Consider the following 26,734-nt stretch of genomic DNA (forward strand, 5'->3'; position numbering starts at 1 on the left):
AGTCAACAGAAGAGTCATAAATGCAGTACTTGAGTGCAATCTCAAAAATGACAAAATGATCTCTGTTCATTTCCAAGGCAAACCATCAATAGCCCAGTAATCCAAGTCTATGCCTTGACCAGTAATGCTGAAGAAGCTGAAGTTCAATGGTTCTATGAAGACCTTTTGAACTAACACCAAAAAGAGATGTTCTTTCCATCATAAGGGACTGGAATGCAAAAGTAGGAAGTCAAGAGATACCTGAACAGGCAAGTTTGACCTTGAAATACAAAATGAAGCAGGGCAAAGGCTAACAGAGTTTTGCCAAGAGAACACACTGGTCATAGCAGACACCCTCTTCCAGCAACACAAGACACATGGACATCAACAGATGGTCAATACAGAAATAACATTGGTTATATTCTTTGCATCTGAAGATGGAGAAGCTCTATACAGTGAGCAAAAATAAGACTGGGAGGTGACTGTGGCTCAGATCATGAACTCCTTATCACAAAATTCAGACTAAAATTGAAGAAAGTATGACCTAAATCAAACCCCTTGTGAATATACCATTAAAGTGACAAATAGATTCAAGTGATTATCTGATAGATAGAGTACCTGAAGAACTATGGACGGAGGTTCATAACATTGTACAGGATGTGGTGATTAAAATCATCCCCAGGAAGAATTGCAAAAAGGCAAAATGGTTGTCTGAGAAGGCCTTACAAATAGCTGAGAAAAGAAGAGAAGTGAAAGGCAAATTAGAAAAAGAAAGATATATCCATCTGAATGCAGAGTTCCAAAGAATAGCAAGGAGAGAGAAGCAAGTCTTCCTAAGTTATCAATGCAAATAAATAGAGGAAAACAATAGAATGGGAAAGACTAGAGAGCTCTTCAAGAAAATTAGAGATACCAAGGGAACATTTCATGCAAAGATGGGCACAATACAGGACAGAGATGGTTATGGACCTAACAGAAGCAGAAGATATTAAGAAGAGGCGGCAAGAACACACAGAAGAACTGTACAAAAAAGATCTTCATGACCCAGATAACCACGATGGTGTGATCACTCACCTAAAGCCAAACATCCTGGATTGCAAAGTCAAGTGGGCCTTAGGAAGCATCACTACGAACAAAGCTAGTGGAGGTGATGGAATTCCAGTTGAGCTATTTCAAATCCTAAAAGATGATGCTGTGAAAGTGCTGCACTCAATATGCCAGCAAATTTGGAAAACTCAGCAGTGGCCACAGGACTGGAAAAGGTCAGTTTTCATTCCAATCCCAAAGAAAGGCAATGCCAAAGAATGCTCAGACTACTGCACAATTGCACTCATCTCACATGCTAGCAAAGTAATGCTCAAAATTCTCCAAGCTAGGCTTCAACAATACATGAACCATGAACTTGCAGATGTTCAAGCTGGATTTAGAAAAGGCAGAGGAACCAGAGATCAAATTGCCAACATCCATTGCATCATAGAAAAAGCAAGAGAATTCCAGAAAAACATCTATTTATGCTTCACTGACTATGCCAAAGCCTTTGACTATGTGGATCACCACAAACTGTGGAAAATTCTTAAAGAGATGAGAATTCCAGACCACCTTACCTGCCTCCTGAGAAATCTATATGCAGGTCAACAGTTAGAACAGTTAGAACCAGATGTGAAACAAGGGACTGGTTCCAAATTGGGAAAAGAGTACATCAAGGCTGTATATTGTCACCGTCTTATTTAACTTATATGCAGAGTACATCATGTGAAATGCTGGGTGGGATCAAGTACAAGCTGGAATCAAGATTGCTGGAGGAAATGTCAATAACCTCAGATATGGAGACGACACCACCTTTATGGCAGATAGTGAAGAGAAACTAAAGAGCCTCTTGATGAAACTGAAAGAGGTGAGAGAAAAAGCTGGCTTAAAACTCAACATTCAGAAAACTAAGATCATGGCCTCTGGTCCCATCACTTCATGGCAAACAAATGGAATAAAAATGGAAACAGTGAGAGACTATTTCCTTGGGCTCCAAAATTACTGCAGATGGTAACTGCACCCATGAAATTAAAAGATGCTTGCTCCTTGGAAGAAAAGCTATGACAAAACTAAACATTGTATTAAAAAGCAGAGAAATTACCGTATTGATAAAAGTGCATCTAGTCAGAGCTATGGTTTTTCCAGCAGTGATGTACGGATGTGAGAGTTGGCCCATAAAGAATGCTGAGCACTGAAGAACTGATGCTTTTGAACTGTGGTGTTGGAGAATACCCTTGAGAGTCCCTGGGAAAGCAAGGAGATCAAGGCAGTCATTCCTAAAGGAAATCAGTCCTGAATATTCATTGGAAGGACTGATGCTGAAGCTGAAACTCCAATACTTTGGCCACCTGATGCAAAGAACTGACTCACTGGAAATGACTGATGCTGGGAAAGATTGAAGGCAGGAGGAAAAGGGGATGACAGAGGATGGTATGGTTGAATGACATCACCAACTCAATGGGCATGAATTTGAGCAAGCTCCAGGAGTTGGTGATGGACAGGGAGGCCTGACATGCTGCAGTGCATGGGGTCACAAAGAGGTGGACACGACTGAGCTACTGAACTGAAGCAACAGTACATACGGGGTGCAGTTTTTCTGCATCCTCACCAACACTGGTTATATTCTGTATTTTTTATAGTAGCTATTCTAATAGGTAGGACATAAGGACTAATTATAGTTTTAATTTGTATTTCTCTAATGACTAGTAATGTTGAGCATTTTTTCCTGCTCATTGGTTATTTGTATCTCACCTTTGGAGAAATGTCTATTCAAGCTCTTATCTCATTTTTAAAAACATGGTCTTCTTCATGAATTTTCAGATCTTTCTTACACATCATCCATACTACTCTTCTCTGTATCTTTCCAATTTTAATACTTCTGCTGCCAAAGCACACACCAAGTTGTTGATCCTTGTGAGAATTTTCAATGTTTCTCTAGCATATTTCTCTTTTCAAACAAACCACCATCCTCCAACTATGCACCCAATCCCAACTTATTCTCCATAAAACTTTGAAGGAAATTTACATGTTCTTAAAACATTTATTGTTCATGTTCAAGTCATCAGCTCTTTTCATTTGTTTTTCCCAGGATTTTTTTGTTTCGTGTTGTATTTGTTTATGTCACTGAGTTTGGAGAGAGGAAAATTTTAAGGTCTGACGTAACTCTGCCACCTTAAATGGCCTGATCAGGGTGGAGATGAGTAGGGAGCAATATTTTAGCCTCACATCTAAAGGAGACATAAATCTTTTCTTTTTTTTCCATTTTAATCAGAACTTCTTAGTTTTTTCAGTGTTGTTGTACAAATCATTTATGTTCACACTGCAGCCAACATTAATCATTAGCATGAAAGAATACTAAGCAATCTTAATCAATATTGCTTCCTTCTGTGAAACACAGTGGAAATGAAAGAATGCAATTTATCCTCGATCAGAAATCTCACAAACATTTAGCCAGAATCCTGTATTTTCTATTTTCTCAGAGTTTAGTTGACTCCACACTGGCCTTTATGGTTTTAGGACAAATCAAGTCCTTTCCATCCCAAGATCTTTGTCCACCTCGTTCCTTGTCAGCATTTCATTGTTTCCACTGCAGTCTTCAGTTAATATCAGCCTTCCCTGAGGGGCCTTCTTGATATCTAACCTGATGGTGCTGCCTCCCAGCAGTCTCTTTCTGCCACCACACCCACTTTATTTTCTTCACAACACAAATCACTTTCTGAACATGTCTTATTAATTTTTTACATGTATGCTTTTTTAGGGGTGTCCCAGGTATCACAGTGGTAAAGAAAACACCTGCCAGCACAGGAGATGCAGGAGACATGGGTTCAATCCCTTAGTCAGAAAGATCCCTGCAGGAGGAAATGGCAGCCCGTTCCAATATTCTTGCCTGGAGGATCCCATGGATGGAGGAGCACAGTGGCTATTGTCATGGGGTCCCAAAGAGTCCGATATGACTGAGCGGCTGGCTGGGCTCACACACATGCAGGCTTGTTTATTGTCAGCCCACCACCACCACCCATTCAAATATTTGTCCCTCAGTTGACATGCCCTGTTTCTCACCTCTACACCCTCAGTTACTGAAACGGTGCCTGATTAATAGCATATGGTGAATAAATATATAATGAATGAATACATGTTGACAGTGTCAGCCAGCAAACTTTTTTTCCTGTAAAAAGTCAAATACAGAGTCAGGCCATATGGACTCTGTTGTAACTGCTCTGACTTGGTAGTATTAATAGAAAAGCACTCATAAACAACATGCAAACAAATAATCACAATTGTGTTACAGTACTATTTTATCTATGGATACAGAGCATGAGTTGGATTTGGCCTCTGGATCAAAGTGTGCTGACTGACTATTAGAGTAGGTCATTTGTTGTCAACTCTGGTGTCAGGGTCCACTTAGATATTGATTCAGATGCTAGTGTTTGCTAGAAGAATTATTAGTAATCATAACGTGCCAAAGATAAAATTGGATTTACTTTAAAAATACAGACAATCATTAAGATAAACATTCAGAAGAGTATTGGTATTAAAGATAGCATGTTGGTGGAAAGCAAATGTGTAAATCATCCTTAGTGTCCAGCAGTGGTCTTCACGCTTGCATCAGAATCACCAGTGGTTGCTGCACTGCCCTTGCAGAATTACTGAAAGGATCAGCCTGGAGTGGTGCCTGAGAATTTGTGTTTCTATCCAGTGCTAGGGAGTGCTGATGTTGGTGGGGTGTTAAGATGTGACTGAGGTGATGTAGGTGAGACATGAAGGCCTGCATGATGGTAGGGGCTGTGGAAACCATAAGGGCACAGATGAAATGGAATTATCCACAAGAGTAGAATAATCCCTTAATCCCTCAGTAGGGATTAAGGATCAGTTGGGTGGGGACTTCCCTGGCAGTCCAGTGATTCAGATTTTGCCTCCATTGCAGGGGGTGCAGGTTCACTCCCGGTGAGGGAGCTAGGATCCCACATGCCTCATGGTCTAAAAGCCAAAACAGAAAATTTATTGTAACAAATTCAATGAAGACTTACAGTCTACATTAAAAAACAAAGAAACAAACAAAAACAACCAAAAAATCAATTTGGTATACAGGTAAAGAAAAAAATAGGAACCATATGACTATAGCATTGTTAGATGGGAAAACAAGGTAAATGACCAACCCGTTATTTGAAATAAGTAGTAGTAGGTTTGAAGGAAATTAAATGAGTAGTGGGTTTGAAGAAAATATCTTAAGTTTCAGTTTTAATATGCTGTTTTCGCCATACCTACATTCATTCAAGTGGAATTGTCTGGGAGACTTTTGGAAATACGAGTGAAGCTTGGGAATGAAGTTGGAGTGAAGCTTGGGAATGAAGTTGGGGACCAAGACATATACTTTTGGTAGCAGTCAGCAAATGAATGGTTACTGAACCCACAGAAAAATATAAGATAGTCCTTAGAGGATGGGTAGAACAAGAAGAAAGAAAATCTTAGGAATTCTAAACTCTGCCAAACTAACTATTAATACATTTTCTTCTTTAACGGAAGTACTAGACTAGTAGTCATACAACTGTACTTGAGTAAGCATGGCATTTCACAGTATATTTCCTGATATTATAAATTATATAAAATGAACCACTCACTTTGACAATGTATGACATTAATACCTAGTTTCAGGAAGATAGATAAAGGATACTGACCCAAGAGCAGAGCAAGGAAAGGATGACTAATGGTATACCAGCAGTCTCTTCTTTCAGCCGAATCCCACTGATAGATCTTCCAGAGTGGATAAATTGATGCTTTTTACAAAAAACTGGAAGAAATGTGTCAAATGAAAGAATATTCATGAAGAGATGAAGTGAAAGGCTAAATTGTACCTTACCAAGAGTATGTTTCAAAAAACAAGTAATTCTGTGCCTTCATTTTTGAAAAATAATGATAAAGAAGATAAGAAAGGGGGAAGAGTAAAACAAAGAACAGATGCCAGTAACATATATAAATACTAAGATGGGAAGCATAAATTCAAATGTTTATGTTATCTCATTAAATATAAATGGACCAAACCTCCCAATTAAAAGGCAGAGAACTTCAGACTACATTTTTAAAAGTAAAGACTGATCCCTATGCTGTCTATGTGGTAATTTAAAAACAAAATATAGAAAAATATATGGCATGCACCCTGTAACAATAAGAGACATATTAGACAAAGAGGGCTTTAGAACAAGAGTTGTTATCCAAAAATAAAATGAGATATTCTATAGTGATAAAAGAGCAGTTCAGAAGAAAAATATACTAATATTAAATGTTAACATACCTGAAAGAAAGCCTGAATATACACATGGAAAAAACTATCAGCCTCACAGGGAGAAATTGAAAAATCCACATACCAGAGATCTTTGTGGGAAGATGGATTTCAGAGCACTGAAAGAAGCTAAAAACTGGATCCAACAGCTGCTTGAACCATGCTGCCAAGCTGAAGAGCTGTAGCTGATGAAGGCAACCACCAAGCTAACCTCTATTTCTTCTGCCCAGTGCCCTTACTAGCACACAACAGCAAGAAACCACCTTAAAAGGAAAAATCTAATTGTTGATTCCTAGCCCCAGCATCAGAGATGACTCTAGAGGACGGATGGATTTTGTTTTAAGCAACAATAGTTTAATAAGTGGCACAGTGCTCTCCGATCTATTATGGATCTCTCTACTATGGATATCTTTGTATCTTGCCTCAGTTCTGGTAACTGAGAACTAATAAGAGTGCCCTATTACACAAGGCATTGTGATTGGAAACTCGAGTGTTTTCTTATATGAAATTCCATGAGTCCAGATTTCTAATTGGTAAGATTGATTAGGACGGTGTTTACACTAGAAAGAGGCTCTTGCTTGCATTTGCCAGTGTGTATCTTGTCACAGCCTTTGGGTGGATTTCATATTGAGAGTCCTGATTCTGCTAGACAATTTTCCCCCAGAGATGACAGTTGACTTGGAAAACTGAAAACAGGTGATTATTCATCATCTCATTTGAGGTCGCATTTTCTGCGACCTGAATTTTGACTTGAATTCTGCTCCTCTCAGAAGCTAGTTTTGTCCAAATGTCCAAGTTCTGCTTCACTCCTGAACAATGTAGTTGCTAGGGGAAGTTCCATATCCAAGATAATCATATTTTCCAAGTATTGACAGAGCAGATAAATACTGCTTAAGAGATGTTCCATTTATTTATTGCTGTTAAGGGCATGGCAACCCACTCCAGTAATCTTGCCTAGAGAATCCCACAGGTAGAGGAACCTGGCCAGCTACAGCCCATGAGGATGCAAAGAGTCAGGCATCACTGAGCCACTTAGTATGCACAGAGGTGATTCTTCTGCTGCTCTTTGTGGTATCCACCAGAGTCACTCAGTGCTGTTTAACTGACAGTTGGGTTTGTCTAGAGCATGCAAGATGGCTTCATTTATATGGCTATTGTCTTCAAGGCTGATCTCACATGAAATTTCCTCTCTATGATAGAGTAATAGAGATTCTTCATATTATGTGGAGAAATAATGGGACATCTTACATGGTGCTCAGGTCCCCAAGAGATCATTAGAGAAACTATCTGTGGTATTAAAGGCCAGACTCAGAAATAGCACAGAGTCACTTTGGCCAAAATCAGTGCAAAAGAAAGATTTTTTTTCCTACACCTTGCATACAAGATGCTTTTGTAAAGTAGGCACCTTGCCACATACCTAAGCATGCAGGCAGAATTAATCAGATTAGCGTTATGTTGGTAAAAAGACTAATGAGGCATTCTTGAGCAAGTCAGCATTTTCAGAAACAGAAACCAAGACTTGGAAGCATGAAGTTCTGCTGTTCTGATAACTTTATTTCAAACAATAGAAAAAGTAAGACTCATCACCCATGTGCTCAGACAATTTCTCAAACTATAGTTTAAAGTTATATCCTAATTTGGAAATTGCAAAATTGAGCACAGCCATATGTGAAACTCCACATGGGCAGACTCGGGAAAGACTAGTGGGTCATATGTGTAAATTTTGTGAGTTTCCCTCAACAATGCAGAGAATCTGTCATCTGTCATAAAATAATATCTCATAATTAGATTATGAGTATACTATCTTTTTTACCAGACCACCTGACGTGCCACTTGAGAAATCTGTATGCAGGTCAAGAAGCAATAGTTAGTACTGGACATGGAAAAACAGACTGGTTCCAAATAGGAAAAAGAGTACGTCAAGGCTGTATATTGTCACCCCGCTTATTTAAATTATATGCAGAGTACATCATGAGAAACACTGGGCTGGATGAAGCACTAGCTGGAATCAAGATTGCCAACATCAATATCAATAACCTCAGATATGCAGATGACACCACCCTTATGGCAGAAAGCAAAGAAGAACTAAAGAGCCTCTTGATGAAAGTGAAAAAGGGGAATGAAAAAGTTGGCTTAAAACTCAACATTCAGAAAACTAAGATCATGGCATCCGGTCCAATAATTTCATGGCAAATAGATGGGGAAACAATGGAAACAATGAGAGACTTTATTTTGGGGGGCTCCAAAATCACTGCAGATGGTGACTGTAGCCATGAAATTAAAAGACGCTTATCCCTTGGAAGGAAAGTTATGAACAACCAAGACAGCATATTAAATAGCAAAGACATTACTTTGCCAACAGAGGCCTGTCTAGTCAAGGCTCTGGTTTTTCTAGTAGTCATGTATGGATGTGAGAGTTGGACTATAAAGAAAGCTGAGCACTGAAGAATTGATGCTTTTGAACTATGGTGTTGGAGAAGACTCTTGAGAGTCCCTTGGACAGCAAGGAGATCCAACCAGTTCATCCTAAAGGAGATCAGTCCTGAGTGTTCATTTGAAGGACTGATGCTGAAGCTGAAACTCCAATACTTTGGCCACCTGATGGGAAGAGCTGACTCATTGGAAAAGACCCTGATGCTGGGAAAGATTGAGAGCAGGAGGAGAAGGGGACGACAGAGGATGAGATGGTTGCATGTCATCACTGACTCAATGGACATGAGTTTGGGTAGACTCTGGGAGTTGGTGATGGACAGGGAATCCTGGCATGCTGCGGTCCATGGGGTCGCAAAGAGTCAGACAAGAGTGAGGGACTGAACTGAACTGAATCTAATTGAGGCTGCAAAATCTCAAGTCTTTCCTCTTCTATCTAGAGTGTATCCCTTTGCTTTGTGACACCCTTAACTTGTTCCTTGTCCCAACTCACTAAACCTTCCTGATATAGCCCCAGCTTTCTTTTAAGAAGTGTATTATTATCATTATTATTACTTTGCTTTAGTAAGAGGTGGGGCAGTAGTCTTCATTATGTAAAATGTGATATACAAATTTGTGTGGAGTGCTTCTAAAAGTAGAATGTCTGCCAAGTCCTCTAGCAACTTTACCAGCATATAATTAAGCACTCATTTAAACTATAGTTTATGTTTGTGTGAAGGGAGAGTGTAGAACTCAAAAATAGAAGTTGTTGTGGGTTTTTTCCCCTGTATTTTTAAATTATATGTTAGATTCTAGTTTTGACAGCTATGACTTTTAAAGTAACAAAACTGGATTTTCAATTCTAGTAACACAGTGACTGAGATGACTGAAGAAAAGCATCTTGATACAGGACACCTAAAGAGTCCTGGGTAGAATGCATGATCTATGTAAAATAAGACAACCTTCAGAGGTTACAGATTAGGAGAAAAAGCAAATTTAGAATAGTACTGAGAACTGATTGCTGCATATTTTCTGGAGCGTGTGATTATCTCTGATGGCCTAGACCTGAATATTTAAGTCTATGCTTTTGTGGTAGAGAAGACATAAAGCCTTCATTCTAATTTTATAAAGGAATATCTCAAAGGAATTTCAGCTTTTTGAAATTTTTTGAAACTTGCTTTGTGGCTCAGCATATTCTTAATTTTTATAACTGTTTTATGTGTGTTTGAAATATATGTATTCTACAGTTTCAAGATAGACTGATTTATATATCAATTGCATTATTCATGTTACTCAGATATAGCACAAGGGTTTTTTTACATTTATTTGTTGTTACTGACAGATGTATATTAAAATTATTTACTATGGTCAAATGGAGTATACAAAGAAGTACAATGAAACTTTCAAGAGTGATAGATATGTTCTCCATTGTAACTATAATGATGATCTCAATTTTGTGGGTTTTTTTGTATATATATCTTAAAATTGATTAAATGGTATATTTTTAATATGCTAACTTTCTTTTATGTATACTATATCAATAGAGGTCTTAGAATGAGTCATTATTCTTTGCCATTTAACCAAGCACATGAGAAAAAGCATAGTAACATCTCAGTAGATACAGTAGAAACTCATTTAGTGAATTTCAACATTTGTTCATGAAAGAAGGTATTATTAATGTATTAGAATTTGATAGAACATTTCTTAATCTAGTGTAGGAAGTAGTGTACATCCACACAAACTATGGATATCATGATATTTAGTGGTGAAATCTTAAAAAAAAAAAAAAAAAACTTCCTCAGTGGAATGAGAACAAGTTAAGGTCACCTGCTCTTTCTCAGTACTTTAAAACATAGTACTTTTAAACCTGCTGCTGCTGCTGCTAAGTCACTTCAGTCGTGTCTGACTCTGTGCAACCCCATGAATGGCAGCCCACCAGGCTCCCCCGCCCCTGGGATTCTCCAGGCAAGAACACTGGAGTGGGTTGCCATTTCCTTCTCCAATGCATGAAAGTGAAAAGTGAAAGTAAGTCGCTCAGTTGTGTCCGACTCTTAGCGACCCCATGGACAGCAGCCCACCAGGCTCCTCTGTCCATTGGATTTTCCAGGCAAGAGTACTGGAGTGGGGTGCCATTGCCTTCTCCAACTTTTAAACCTAGATCCAGGTAAATCTACACACAAACTAGTGGTTCAATATGTGCTGATAGATAAACATATAAACGCCTAAATAAAGGGTCAGACAAATGTATTTCTAAAAATATTTCCTGTCTCTATCAAACTCTCTCAACTATGACTCTTGAAATAACCATGCATCCATGCCCTAAACCGTCCATTATGTTCAGGGAATTGTGCATCCAGGCAGGCATTAGCTATGCACCATACTTAGAATGTAAAAAGCTGTCACTCAAGTAATTTTTTGTTCTAAGGCTCAGATAAAAAAGTCTGATTTAATAAGATGTATAGAAAGCTGAGGTTGAAACTCCAATACTTTGGCCACCTCATACAAAGAGTTGACTCATTGGAAAAGACCCTGATGCTGGGAGGGATTGGGGGCAGGAGGAGAAGGGGACAACAGAGTATGAAATGGTTGGATGGCATCACCAACTCGATGCACATGAGTTTGGGTGAACTCCGGGAGTTGGTGATGGACAGGGAGGCCTGGCGTGCTGCGATTCATGGGATCGCAAAGAGTTGGACACAACTGAGCAACTGAACTGAACTGATAAAGGCCATAATTCAATAATTCAAGATGCTATTAGCAGATTTGTACAGATGTCTTAGTACTATATGTCTGGGTATGGAACAGTTATGTTTAGTGGTCTTTATAGATTGGCCTTTTGAAGAATTTTCTTAATGGCAGACAGAACATAACATGCTGATATCTCAGAAAGTAAGCTGTCAGTGACAAAGCTCATTAATGGCCTTTAGCACTACAAGCTGATAAATAAACAGCTATTGATCATTTTATTAAATTATACTAACTATAAACTTAATAACTGTCCTCAAGAATATCTGTAAGTACTTCCTTTAACAAATGTTTCTCTAGTTCTCCTTCACCTGCTCAAAAAGTCGTGGACATTTTGCACTGCCTTCAGTAAGTTTTTCAGAAGGAAAGAAACCTTATAAGATTCTGCTCAAATGCAGCAATCATTACTTATTATTTTTCAATTTAATTTCAGTATAAATTAACTTATCTTTGTGCAAGTAGCATTAAAGCTAATAACGCTAAAAAGGATTAAGATTAGAAAGTAAGCTGTCAGTGACAAAGCTCATTAATGGCCTTTATCACTACAAGCTGATGAGCTACATCTAGGATAATTGGCCTAATTACAATACATTTGTTTCTTTAGCCAGGTATTCTTTGCTTCACTCTACTAATTACTTCTGGGTCTCAGTTTGGCCAATTAAATTTCTCTTCCCATTCTATCCATTTCTAAAACTGATAGCATATAGCTCAGATGTCCTCTACCTGTGCTCATAATAGTTAAGAACTGCTCTAAGGAGACAAGAAATAGAAAGGCAGAAAGAGGTATTTTTATCCTCGGGTACAGGATAAAAAAAGATATAGAGTGAATAATAATTGTTTTGGGTTTTTCACCTATTTCTTTTAAGTGGGGTTGCAAAAATTTATTTAAAATCTAACTGTACCAGAGACCCCTGATGTATTTTATTTGATTCATTTCCATAAAACATTTTAGTTATTTTGTTTTCATGACAAGTAATAGAAACACCCAACTAAATATGGTTTAATGATTTTTAAAAAGCTAAATTATTTTATATAAAAGGCAGTCAGTATCTCATTCTGCATGTCAGTGCTGGTGAAGACAGGTGCTATTTTGGAATTCTCCCTCTAACTTAGCAGAGTAGGGAGGCATGTCCCACCAAAGGCCCGGCCCACACCCATGTGCCACAGCAGTGGGCTGGACGAGGGCCCCCGCATCTCCACACCACAACAGGTGGCCCATGCATCCCAAACAGGGGACTTCACTTCAGTATCCACCTCTGGTGGCCAGAGGAGATTGCACTTTTGAGCCCCATGGGAATCCTCCTACACAAAGCCACACACTCGTTCAAGACTGGGAGGGATAGCTGATTTGCCTGCTACCTAGAAACAAACAGGCAAAATGAGGAGACAGAGGAATATGTTCCAAATAAGAGAATAAGACAACCCCTCAGAAAAAGAACTTAATGAAACGGATATAATGAATCTACTTAATAAAGTGTTGAAAGCAATGGTCTAATGGGTTTCAAAAACACTGGAGAAGAATGGATAAGCACAATGAGAACATCAACAAAAAAATAAAAAATGTAAGGAAATATGAAGCAGAAGTCACAGACCTAAACAATATAATAAGTGAACTGAAAATATGCTAAAAAGGTTCAACAACAGACTGGATGAAGTAGAACAGCAAGTTGAAAAACCAAACAATGGAACTCATCAGGACAGTGCAACAAATAGAAAAAAGAAAATTTAAAAAGTGAAGATACCTTAAAAGGACCTCGGGAAAAAATCAAGTGAAACAGCCTCTATATTATAGGGGCCCAGAAAGAGAAGAGAGAGAGAAAGGACCAGAAAAGTTATTTGAAGAAATGTTGGCTGAAAACTTCACTAATCTGAAGAAGGAAACAGACATTCAGGTTCAAGAAGACCAGATAGTTGGAATTAAGATGAACCCAAAGACAGTGACACCAAGACATAATATAATGAGTAGAAGTTCAAGATAATGAGAGAAACAGATTTTATAAGGCTGCTATGGAAGACATTTTGAAGGTGTAAGTAATGCAAAGTAAAGATGTGAACAATTAGAATTAGCAAGTAAATGATACTATACTTGTACTCAAAACTGTAAAAAAATTGTAAAACTGGAAAAACAATTTGAGGCAATTATTTTCAGACCTTAGACAATCACTTCAGTTCAGTTCAGTTGCTCAGTCGTGTCCGACTCTTTGCGACCCCATGAATCGCAGCACACCAGGCCTCCCTGTCCATCACCAACTCCCGGAGTTCACCCAGACTCACGTCCATCGAGTCAGTGATGCCATCCAGCCATCTCATCCTCTGTCGTCCCCTTCTCCTCCTGCCCCCAATCCCTCCCAGCATCAGAGTCTTTTCCAATGAGTCAATTCTTTGCATGAGGTGGCCAAAGTACTGGAGTTTCAGCTTTAGCATCATTCCTTCCAAAGAACTCCCAGGGCTGATCTCCTTCAGAATGGACTGGTTGGATCTCCTTGCAGTCCAAGGGACTCTCAAGAGTCTTCTCCAACACCACAGTTCAAAAGCATCAATTCTTCACCACTCAGCCTTCTTCACAGTCCAACTCTCACCTCCATACATGACCACTGGAAAAACCATAGCCTTGACTAGACGAAACTTTGTTGGCAAAGTAATGTTTCTGCTTTTGAATATGCTATCTAGGTTTGTCATAACTTTCCTTCCAAGGAGTAAGCATCTTTTAATTTCATGGCTGCAGTTACCATCTGCAGTGATTTTGAAGCCCCAAAAAATAAAGTCTGACACTGTTCCCACTGTTTCCCCATCTATTTCCCATGAAGTGATGGGACCGGATGCCATGATCTTGGTTTTCTGAATGTTGAGCTTTAAGCCAACTTTTTCACTCTCCACTTTCACTTTCATTAAGAGACTTTTTAGTTCCTCTTCACTTTCTGCCATAAGGGTGGTGTCATCTGCATATCTGAGGTTATTGAGATTTCTCCCCGAAATCTTGATTCCATCTTGTGCTTCTTCCGGTCCAGCGTTTCTCATGATGTACTCTGCATATAAGTTAAATAAGCAGGGTGACAAACCTTAGACAATAGGAAATCATATTTGTCATAATGAGATAAAAGAAACATGCAAGTTAATCCACTAACTCTAACAGGCCTACTGGAGTAGTCTTTAGTGAGCTGAGAACTAAACGGAAGTAACAAATATTACATAATTTGCTTCTGCTGCTGCTGCTGCTAAGTCGCTTCAGTCGTGTCCGACTCTGTGAGACCGCAGAGACGGCAGCCCACCAAGCTCCCCCGTCCCTGGGATTCTCCAGGCAAGGACACTGGAGTCTTTCTAGGAATAAGTAAAAAGATAAAATAGATTCACTATAATAAGAATAATAAATGAATAATAATAAAACCAAATTTCACAAAAATAAAAGAATCTGCCAATACTATCTGTTTACCAGAAGAAAAACAATCACCATTTGTAGAAAACATAGAAAAATAGGTACTCCAAGTTCTTTAAAACACATCACTCAAAATTTCCAACATACAACTAAAAGTATTGTATATGAAAGTAGTGCAAAACATGGCCAATAATTATTTTTTTAAGTCAGTAGAACAGACTCCAGTATGACACAAATGTAGGAAACAGCCTCGATAGGTTTAAAGCAGCTAAGAAACATATTTAGCATCCCAGGTGGCACAATTGGTAAAGAATCAGCCTGCCAATGCAGGAGACACAGGAGATGCAAGTTTGATCCCTGGGTTGAGAGGATCCCCTGGAGGAAGGCATGGCAACCCATTCCAGTATTCTTGTCTGAAAAATTCCAGGGATTGAGGAGCCTGGCCAGCTGCAGTCCATGGGGTTGCAAAAGTCAGACACGACTTAGCAACTGAACAGCAACAACCTTAACAAATACAGCACACACACACACACACACACACACACAACCCCCTACACACACACACACACACACACACACACATACACACACACGGTTGTAATTGGTGATCAGTGGGGAAACTTACAACAGAAATTTTAAGGTGAGATGAAAGTTCTACAAGTGAAAGCATAAGAATTAAAATTGTAAAGTTCTCTTAATTTGCTTAACAGGAGGTTGTAGAGGTCAGGAAAAAAGAGACAGTAAATTAGAATAAAGCCTAAGGAGCACAGAGAGAAAATATTGAAAACATAAATAAATGGAACACTGCTGGTCAGTGTACAGTATGAAATGATGTAGTATAACTAGAGTCCCAGAAAGAGAATAGAGTTAGTGAGACAGAGAAAGTAAAGAACTAATGGAGAACTTTCCAATTCTTTAAAAAATATAAACTTAGGCAATTAAAACTATATCTTGGCATAAAAATGTCCAAAACCAAAGTCAATTAAGAAATCTTGAAAACAAACCAAGAAAAAGAAACACTACATAGAAACGAACAAGAAATATGATTAATGGTTGTCTTGTCATCAGAAACAATAGAACAAGAACACAATACACTGTTGAAAACTCCAACTCTAAAATTTAAAAAAGATCAACCCCAAATTCTATATGCAGTGAAAATATCCTTTGAAAATAAGATTAAGTAAAAGTACTTTTAGATAAATAAATGGTGAATTTATTGGCAGCTGACCGACGCTACAATAAATGCTAAAGAAATTTTTTTCGTTAGCATTTCACCATAAGAAGTTTGAATGTACAGAAAGCCATGAGAAACAGAGAGTGTGATAATATGTAAATAAATTGAAGATATGTTGTTCTGATTTCTTTATATGACAACTGAAAATTTCAAGAAAAAAATAATTTTTTAAGTTGTTGTATATAATGTATATGAATGAAAGATTCATAGCAACAATACCACAAAGAACAGGGATGGGGGATAGAATTACAATGTTGGAGGTTTCTTATACTTTGCAAGAATGATACAGTATTAATTCTAAGTAGACTGAGATAAGTTAGGGTGCATATTGTAGTCCCAGTTACAACACTTAAAACACACACACACACACACACACACTGCCATAACCAAAAACAGAAAATTGAGTTATTAAAACAAAATGTTGAATGAACTTTTTCAGCCAGAAGAAAGTATAAGATAATGAAGCAAGGCGCAGGTGATATATTGGGCAGGTGAAAAGAAAGCCAAAGATATATTGCCACAAAAATACCAACATTTACATTAAATATAAATAGACTAGATACCCCAGTTAGATGCAGAGACTGTTAGACTAGATAAAATGCAAATCCCAATATGCTTTGTATAGAACATGTTTATACAGTTGGAAAGTAAAAAGATAGACAAGGATATATTATATTTTTATGATATTTTAAAATCAGTTTGGTATTCATTCTTTTAATCAATGCAAAGTCCTAGATAGCTAGTATTACCAGAGAGAAAAAAAGGAAAATTTATGACATTGAAAAAGTTAATCTATCAGGGAGATATATCTACCCAAATGTGTAAAGTCTTGATAATATTAAAAATTCATGGGGCATATAGTGACAGAGGTGAAAGGAAAAATAAGCAAATATACAATCCCTAACTCAGTTGTTGATAGAACCAATAAAGTACCACAACACCAGTGTCCCTGCCTGAAATGCTCATTCCTCATATTTTTCCAGACTGGCTGAAGTACTCTTTTCTTCCATCAATTGAGGCTTAGCATTCTGTCTAATCCTACACAGCCTCCCTTGACAACCCATGTAAAGGAGTCATGACTTGACTAGTATTTTCCCATGAGTTATGTTCGCAATAGATATATTCATACCAGACATTTTCTTTGTTTATTGGTCATTGCTAGTTTCTCCCCTGTCCTAATATAAGTCCCGTGACTGCAGTCTTTTCTGTCTTGCTGCTCCGTGTTGTACGCTAGTGCTTGGAGCATTCGGACAAAGAGGGACCACACAATGAAAGTTTCTTGAATGGACGGATGCCTGAATGAAGGCGGATACACTTATGATCTGTGTTTTAAAAAACTTAGGGTGAAATTTGTTGAATTATAGTATAGGAACATAAAGTAAAAATTATAAATGTTTAAAGAAAAGCTGTATAACATACTAAAAATAAGAATGTGTGCGTATAAGAGAATGCAGAGTAGAAACAACATGGATATAGAAAATGAGGTGTTAAATTTAAATGCGCTGATTATTGTTCAAAATAAAGATTACTATATTAAAATTAATAAACTAAGAAATAGAAATTTAAGTCTATTATTTAAAATGTAGAGGCAACTAGTAATACATTAAAATTAGATTCTGTACATTTCAAATAACTAAAAGAGGAAGCAAAAAGGAAAGAAAGTTTAAGCAATATAGCAAATATGACAAAGTGTATTGACAAAGGAAATAAAGCTAACCAACAATAATGAATGTAAACTAGAAAAACTGGTGTAGTAAATGGGGAAAAATATTATAAAAAGTTATTTTTCTTTTGTAAGAGAGATACACATAAAAGAAAATAAGATGACATATTTTTATTGAAAATAATAAGCATTGGCAAAGACACATGGGCAGATTCAAACAAATATTTAGCAGGGGTCCTAACATTACCATCATTTGAGAATTTAATTGAAGGCCAAATGCATTGGATGACACAAATGTGGTGTGCCTTGTAATTATAACGCATGCAATCCACAGAAATACATAACAGTTATGAATCTTTTTATACCCCCAGAAACTTGGCATCAAAAATATAGATCCAAAACTGAATGAAGTTAAAGGAGAACTAAAAGCATAATAATTCTTTCAGCCAGTTCTAGATATAAAAAAATTAAAATAGCTAAGGCTATTGAGCCTTTGATTAATAATTCTTTGGATAAAACACCTGCTGTTTTAAAGGATACTTAAAATAATTGTACATGGCTGTATATTAAGCCATGAAAAGTCATAACGTATTTCACAAACTGTAAGCAATATATTATAAATGTTTTCAATAATATCAAGAAAAAATAGTGGCAAATTAAATAAAACAATTTCATGGAACTTAATATCTTTTTTGAAAAATTCTTGAGTTCAAAATGAACTGAAATGTTATAATATTTATTAATTCTTAAGACAATTTTTAGAGTAATTTACAGTAGAATTGAGAGCAGTGTGCAGCTACCCCACATATGTGTAACATCTCCCATTATCAACTTCACTCACCAGAATGGTATTTTTTTTTTTTAACCAAGAATGAATCTATGTTAACACATCAGAATTACCAAAGTCCATAGTTTACTCTTGTTGCACATCCAGTGGGTCTCAGCAAGTGTATAACAACATCTGTCCATCAGTACGATGTCATACAGAACATGTTCACTACCTTAAAACTGCTCTGTGCACCTCCTATTCACCTCTCCCCTCCACACACAAATTTTAATGTAGTGATAAGTATCAAAAGTTACCCTAAAATCAGTCTAAAAGGGAAAACTTTTACCTCAAACATTTACACAACTGACAAAAAATTTGTAAAATAGTAAATTCAGCTTGTTTAAAATACAAAGAAAGAGTGAAAGAGAATGAAAGAAGAGAGAAAGAAAGAAGTAGGGTGGAAGGAAGCGGGAGAGTGAGGGACAAATGAAGGGATTTAGGAAGAAAGAATTAGTAAAGATAGAAACAAATATTGATTTACTTATAAACAAGATAATTCCAGCAAAATTATTTAAAACACAAAATTCTTAGAAAAACAAAGCAGCCAAACAAAATAAGTTAAAATTTTTATTTTTGAATAATAAGAAGGATAAAACAGCTTATAGAATGAGAACTGAGAGTGCAGAGATAGGAAATGAGCAATTACTGAATAAAGAAAGAAGTAATGGAAAGCATTCTTCACAGTCATGTAAATATATTTGAAATTTTTTTTTGAAATTTTATATAAAATAAATGATTTCTTAGAAAACATCAATGACAAAAAGTTCCAAAAGGAACTCAAAATATAACCAGATCAATAATTATAAAATATATTAAATAAGTTAAGAAACAGTGCCTGGCAAAAGTGTTTCCTCAGTTGAATTATTTAAAATCTCCAAGGAAGAGGCATTTTAAGAGTTATCCAAATAGAGCAATAGAGAAAGAAACCTTTAGAGAAATCTTCCTAGGAAGCCAGCAAAGAATAAATTAGGAAACATGCAAAATAATCAGTGGGAAACTGTAGACCTGTACTGTCCCATATGGTAGCCACTAGCCGTGTGAGACTATTTAAGATTCATTTTCTCAGTTGCACCAGTCATAGGTCGCATTTCAATTGCTTAATAGTAACATTTGGCTAATGGCTTCTGTGCAGGACAAGGCAGAAACAAGAGAATGTTTCAGACTTCACTGATAGTTCTGGAAGAAATGCCCCAGTGAGTTTCTCCTTCCTGAACCAGTCACAGACGAACAAATAAACTGGACAGCCTCATTGGCTAACCTTGGTCCATCTACCCACCTCTGAGGCCAGGGAACAGGGATTTAGTGAGACGCTGTGATTTATGGGTCCCGTAGAGTCTCAGGAGAAGATAAACAATCCGTGTCACGGCACATTTTCAAATACATTAGACTTCTTTGGCACAAAGTCTTTCTGAAACTGATAGATATTGCTCCAGTCTGAGAGTGGAAGCTGAGACTCACAGAGACTAGGATCTTGCTCAAATTCACTCTGCTGATAAATGCCAAAGCTAGGTCTTAAATCCAGCCCTTCTGAATGCAGGCCCATTGCAGTCTTCGTAATATATCACCCAGTTCCAACTCAAAGCAGGTATTTTGGCATCCTCTGGGTGCTTAGACCTATTCACAGTGTCCACGTAACTGAAAGATAATTTGTAATCCACAAAAGCCTGTGAACTCCAGGTGTCATCAAGCATCCAGCATGCAGATTTTCAGGAATTAATATTGGCACATGTTATTTGCTGGGCTTGATAAACATTAAAGTGTACAGAGACAGAAGTGGGAAGATGAATAATTTGGTTAAAGTAATAATATGGAGTAGACTAGAGAACATAATTTTGATACAGTTTTATATAGAGACATATCAATTGTTTGGAAAAATAAAATACTATGCCATACATACTATGTGAGGGTTTCTAGCACAGTCATTTACATATAGTAGGTACTCAAAAAATGTGTCTGGTTGTATGAGAACTGAAGTGGTATTCCCCTCAGTCTGTAAATAAATTTTCCTTTCTTGGAAAGCAGATATGAAAGGTGGGGCCTACAAAGAAATCAAGGAACAGATATGCTATAAATGTTGTGTTTATGAATCTCGTGGCCTCCTTTTTGATTTTATTATGCTGGGGTCAGTGCCAGCAGAGTATTTGGACTGATCTCAAAATGACCACCAACTCAACCATCAAACAGAATATCCCCATTACAGTTCACTGCTGTTCATCTCAGTGAGCAGCGTCAAAGCCCAAAGCACATGAGATGGCAGGTCTGATGCTGCTGGCATCAGGCAGTGACCAAGCTCATTGGCAGCATCTTTCCCATTCTTGGTGGTGATGTTGACGTAGCTGTAGAGTGTGCTAACGGGAAGCCCATTTCTATAGAAGGCTCCAGGAGAGGGGTTTGCTTAGGCATCGGTGGGGGGCCCAGGAACATTTGAACTATGAAACTGACTGGAAAAAAAGGAGAGAGTACATTAAAATATTATTGCTCCAAGAGTGATGAAGTCCATCACTCCAAAAATTTTTAAATTACTCTTAGAGCATGTTTCAGAAAAGAATGCAGCTGATAGTGTCTCGCCAGTTAGGTTACAGAATGGAATATCCTAGACAAGGAAACCAGTGAGAATTCAAAATACATGCTATATTGGGAGTGGGGAGACAGAAGCACCAGGGTAAGAGACGTTAGCAGTTAGATGAATTAATTTATTATCCAGCCAAAGCAAAGTAGCTCTAATAGCAAACCTCTCTTTGCTGGTAAGCCAAAGAGATGTGGGGAAAATAAAATAAAACAAAAACAAGAAACCTGATGTCTGTGTTTTAAGAAGTCACAGGCTAGAGTGGAAAAAATAGGATATGTCAACAGATAATAAAATATAGTAATAAGTTCCATTTGGTATAAATGGTGATGGGTAAGAAGAAACAAAACATAATGGTGAGACTTCTAGGCCACATAATGAAAGCTGACCAGGCAAAGCAGCAGCTTTTCTGTAACAGGAGATAAGGGATTGGCTCTTAAGGGCAAGTTCAAGCTGCCAAAACAGTCATGGGTGCTAAGAGTATGATAAGACAGGGAGACATAAGTTTATTTTTAGCTAATTTTAACACAGAATATTGCATCTGAAGCACCAGGAAAAAGCACGCACACATTTTCTACTGGTGTCTGGTGGTGAAGAGGGGATATTTATGGCATAATAAACATATGCAGTTCTAATGCTATGAATTGCAACCTGCAAGAAATCAGTTACTACCTTTAAAAATTCATGATAAATATAATTACACTGCTGTAAATTGTGTGTGAAAGTTAAGAGAGTAAATCTTAAGAAGTTCTCATCACAAGGAAAAAGTAATTTTTCCCTATGTCTTTGATTTTGTGTATATCTATCTACATGAGGTGATGGATGTTCATTCAACCTATTGTGGTAATCAGAAAATGAAATGATTGATTAATTTAAAACTCAAGCACTACAGGAAGTCAACTGTGACATTTTTGGTGAATAAGGAAAGTGAACTATTACTTAGAAAAAATAGCATAGTGGTGAACCCAGGCTGCAGCCCTTGCAGTTCATGATTGCGGATGATCCGTTTCTCCAATGGTGTCTTTTTCTACAAGTGTGAAAAAAATAAGTGGAAAGCAGTGTACTTACCATAATCCTATGTGGCATCAAGAGCTTAAAAAAAAGCTTATTTTATTATATTTTATTATTAATTTATAATAATTATTTTTTTTATTATTTGAATTATATATATATATATAATTTAGACAGCAGTTTAATTATATAACATTTAAATAAAATGGAAACTAGGTACCTCCAGTATGAGATTATGATTACTATATATATTATAATAATATAATTATTATTAGGCAATCCAAAGATATTCAGAGTTAAGTAGGATACAGTACAAATTCCTCAGTAGTCCAATTAAGAACAAAAGCACACACATTGACAATTAAGTACGGGAAAACTAAAGGCATTGTTAAAGGCATTTGTCTGTTTACAAAACATTTTTTCCTCCTTTGTTCCACTTGATCCTTATGCTAAACGAATTAGATAGTAATTTAGTCATATTAGACTTATCATACCTATCTTGAGATACAAATGAGGAAACAGAGTCAAAGAGAGGCTTATGGAGTGGACCGTGTGAGAATTTTACAGGTAAAGAATTCAGGTGAATGATTGATTTTAGCATTTGAGTCATAATAGTCTTCCAAAAGAGAAATGGATTTGTCTCCTATTATTGCAATGGTGATGATACAAAACAAGACAAAGTGTCTATAGAAAACCAAAAACTCAATCACATCACTCAATGATTCAGTAAAATATCTGGACATGTTGTCCCCATGGTGTCATTTATCTGCATTGTTCACCTTGTTTACTGATTCATCCGGGCATTCTGGCATGGCCTCAGCATAGACTTATGGCCTAACACATTGGAAGCTATTTCACCCAATGACTCAAAATGTCACTTAGGTGATCTGCCCAGATTGTCCTGCTGCCACTAACACATTTTCCTAGAATAAAAGCTATCGGACAAAGGCAACAAGAATGGCATATTTCATACACATGGCTAGTAGATGATAAAGATTAGGCTTTGTCCAGTCTGATTTCCATTATAACAGTGGCAGGAAAGAGAGAAGGCAGGGAGAGGGTGAGAGAGACAAGGAGGGATCTCTGCATGACTTTCCAGGTCTGTAACTCCCTGGTTGCCTGGGGGAGAAGCTCCGAAATGTGTTATATTGGATCTTCCTTCTGTAACCCTGGATAACTTAAATCTGAAGATTAATGTGGGGGAGTGCTACCAAAAGTTGTCCTCAGAACTGATCATCTCAATGTAAAGAGATAAAGGATGTTTATCTTGTGTCTGTTGCATGTTCGGCCCATTTACCCATTTAAAATACTGCCATATAAAGGCACATTTTCAGATACGGAATCGGGATCTCAGGGGGGTTACCTACTTGTCCATGACCAAACTGTAATCAACAATAGAAGTGCTCCCTCACATCTGGACAACTCGGGATGCTAACGTGCCAAGCGCTTCCAAAGGGCCTGAGAATGATGCTCATGGAAAAGTCAGTAGGAGGAAAGCTGACCCTAAAGAGGCAGGAGTCATTCAAACAGTGAGGAAGAAACAGCTTAGGAGGGTGAAGCAATGAGTGAGTTTGGGAGTTGACATTAGATGAGTGATTTGTATTCATAGTCACACACTCAGGGATTGGAGAGATTATATAAGCAGTATGGTTCAACTACATGTTTAAAACTTGAATCCCCTCCCTAAGACCCACTAAGCTGTCATCTTGCTGAATAAACGCCTCTACTTCAGGCTTCTGTATTACTTGACACCATATCTGTTACCTCCTGTGCCACATATCGCCTCCTCTCAACTCAGATCCCCTGCCTCTACCCCATCCATTGCTCCAGCAGACGACTTGGTAGAGGAGCGAATTGACAACATATTGTCTCAGCTGTCTGTTGTACGTGTTTCTCCCACAGGCATTCTCAAAGACTCAAGCCATATATCTATAGCCCCCACCCTCTGGCACTCACGTATTTGCAAGCATGGAAAGGTGAAGGATTTAGCACCTCTTGTGGCTGCTGACAAAATGGGCATGGGAGCTACAGATACAAGCCATATTCCTTGAACATAAAACCCATGACTGTTGAGAGGAATCCAAGAGGATCAAGTCCTAGTTGCCAGAGCAGTAACACTGCCAACAGTGAGCCCTTGCATTTGTCGTCTCCCTGGTACTTGCCTTTTCACTGTCCCTATTCCCCTGGACTACTTCCTAAAAGAAACTATCAGCATACACCTTTTTGTCTGTGTTTCCTGAGAAGCCCAGACTAAAAGGAGGCACTCATGGGCCAACATGTGAGAAGATCCTTTCCAATCCTGACCTTGCATTCAGGGCAAGTGTCCCCGTTGACTATGTCTGATTAATTTCTACATACTTAAAACTTATTTGAATTTCCCATAAAAGGGGCTCATAGTGTCTGATTAACAGATGGATGTGTGAATAAACCAGTGGAGCCAAAGTGGCCAAGATTAATGTGATTTAAAGTTATCTTGGAAGTTGAAGAGCCCAAGAAATGTCTTCCAGAACTTGTTCCAGGCAAAGTGAAGCCTAGGCACCGACATAGGCTTTATGTAGTCTCCACCATAACACTCAGGACTCCAGTACCCACAAAATCAGTTAAGCTGTATTATTGAACTTAAGAACAATGGTTTTTAAAATATTCAATGTTCACATTTTCAAAGGATATTTTAAATAAATGGACTCAAAGACTGGAATAATAAAATCCATAGAGGTGCTTTCTTTGACAAAGGAAAAAAGAGTGAAAATAGAAATATTAGGAAACTCTATGAGGTAAACTGTATGAGGTACCACTTCCCTGGTGGCTCAGACAGTAAAGAATCTGCCTGCAATGTGGGAGGTCTGGGTTCAATCCCTGGGTCGGGAAGATCCCCTGGAGAAGTGGATGGCTACTCACTCTTACCTGGAGAATTGCATGGATAGAGGAGCCTGGCAGGCTACAGTCCATGGGATCGTAAAGAGTCAGACATGACTGAGCGACTAATACTACTACCATATGAGGTAAGGTAGAATTCTTGGAATATCAGCATATGTATGTCTGTTTATTCCTACCAGGGAGAGACAATTTCTAGTCTTGGGTTCGCATGTGCCTATGTATAAGCCAGTCCTGTTGAGATTTGGGGTAGTTTTATGAAAAGATTCATGATCCTGGCACTTGAAACTGTCCACTGGGCAAGAACTCCTTACTCTTGGGTTGAATATCTACCAACCGTAAGTCAGTGCCAAAAAAAAAGGAGGGGGATATATTCAAAATCCTTGACTCCCTTGACTCAAAGGAACAGAATTCTCTGAACTTTGAGTCAAAATCCTAGACTTGAGTAGTTTAGTAGCTGTGTGTTTTGGACAGGTTGTAGACAACTCAAGGCCTTGCTCTGCTATTGAAAAAATGGAGTATTAATTCTTGGTCTGCCTGTCTTACAGGGTTGATGATTGTATCAAATGGGGAAAAATGCAGTAAGAGAGGTATAATCATACAGTATCGTATATATTTGACGGAGTATTGCTTATGTAAGCCCTTCTAGATCTAACGCGATGCTTGACGTTCATATTTTCCAGGCCATCTGGAGCATATTTCTGTAGAAAGGTAGCTTTTTCAATTGAGTCCTCAGAAGATTAAAAAAAATAATTCAAAGGCTGAAGGGAATGATCTACAGGGCAAGATTAAAGCAGGACATGTAGTTCATCATTCTGTTAGGCAGTGCTTAATGGAGGGTCAGGGCTGCAGAGAGATATTTCAAAGGGGTAAACAGCAATGATGGAGAAGAATTATTTCAGCCAAAACAAAAAGAAATAGGTAAGACCATTGAAAATGAAATGAAAAGTATCTGGATGCCAGAAAATGATCAAAGTTCTCTTATTTGGAATCTTTCAGACTAGCATGAAAAAGCTTGGATGTTTCCTTCTTTTATTGCGTTTTATCATTTAGGAGGTCTTCAAAGAGCAACATATATTTCCTGATGTCACTCTTACTTCCACTCCCTCTATGAGATAGACACTGGAATTGGTATCTTCTCCACATTCATTGGAGAAAATTCTCACAAGATACATTGTTTTTTTTTAAAGGAGAGCAAATTCTTTTCCACTTGCCTTTTCTTTTTTCCCCTTACCTACCATGAACTTTTCATTTCATAGTTACCTGGGGGAATGCTTCTGTGAATGTACGAGTGGAACTAATTGAAAATATCAAATTTAATAGAATTTAAACTTACTGAACAAGGAGATAAGTTTAGTTGCAGTAGTATCAGGGGAGACATGACAAGACCTAGTGAGAGCCGGGAAACTAAACTACTAAAACTCCTCTATAAATGCTGTCAAGGTAGATGTCTTTTTTTTATTTAACCTAAAATAAGAGGGAAGTAATTCAATATAATTTGTGATTTTCTTTTTAATCCAGAGGGGTACACATTTTTTGTTGTTGTTGTTGCTGTTCTGGCAAAGAAACTTGATCCAAAAGTGGAAGGAAAAAAAAAAATCTTCTCTTTCTGAAAACCAAAGTAAGACTGTGTTTCCTTCAGAATCAATAAATACTTGGCATTTCCCTAGAACAAGGCAACAGTTTATTTGATCTTTTTTTAAAGGATAAACCATAAGCAGAATTGTGACTCCGAGCTAGTCTATCT

The 26,734-nt window shown here is 37.6% G+C and overlaps 1 non-coding gene across 1 annotated transcript; it reads right to left on the reverse strand.

Annotated features, from left to right (window-relative positions):
• Window positions 1–2,796: 2,796 nt before the first annotated feature.
• Window positions 2,797–2,899, reverse strand: LOC139178748 (U6 spliceosomal RNA). The gene has a single exon (XR_011563240.1). It is a non-coding gene; the product is annotated as a U6 spliceosomal RNA (small nuclear RNA).
• Window positions 2,900–26,734: the final 23,835 nt, after the last annotated feature.

The sequence above is a fragment of the Bos indicus genome, chromosome 22, assembly GCF_029378745.1.
Source record: "Bos indicus isolate NIAB-ARS_2022 breed Sahiwal x Tharparkar chromosome 22, NIAB-ARS_B.indTharparkar_mat_pri_1.0, whole genome shotgun sequence".
Taxonomy (NCBI): domain Eukaryota; kingdom Metazoa; phylum Chordata; class Mammalia; order Artiodactyla; family Bovidae; genus Bos; species Bos indicus.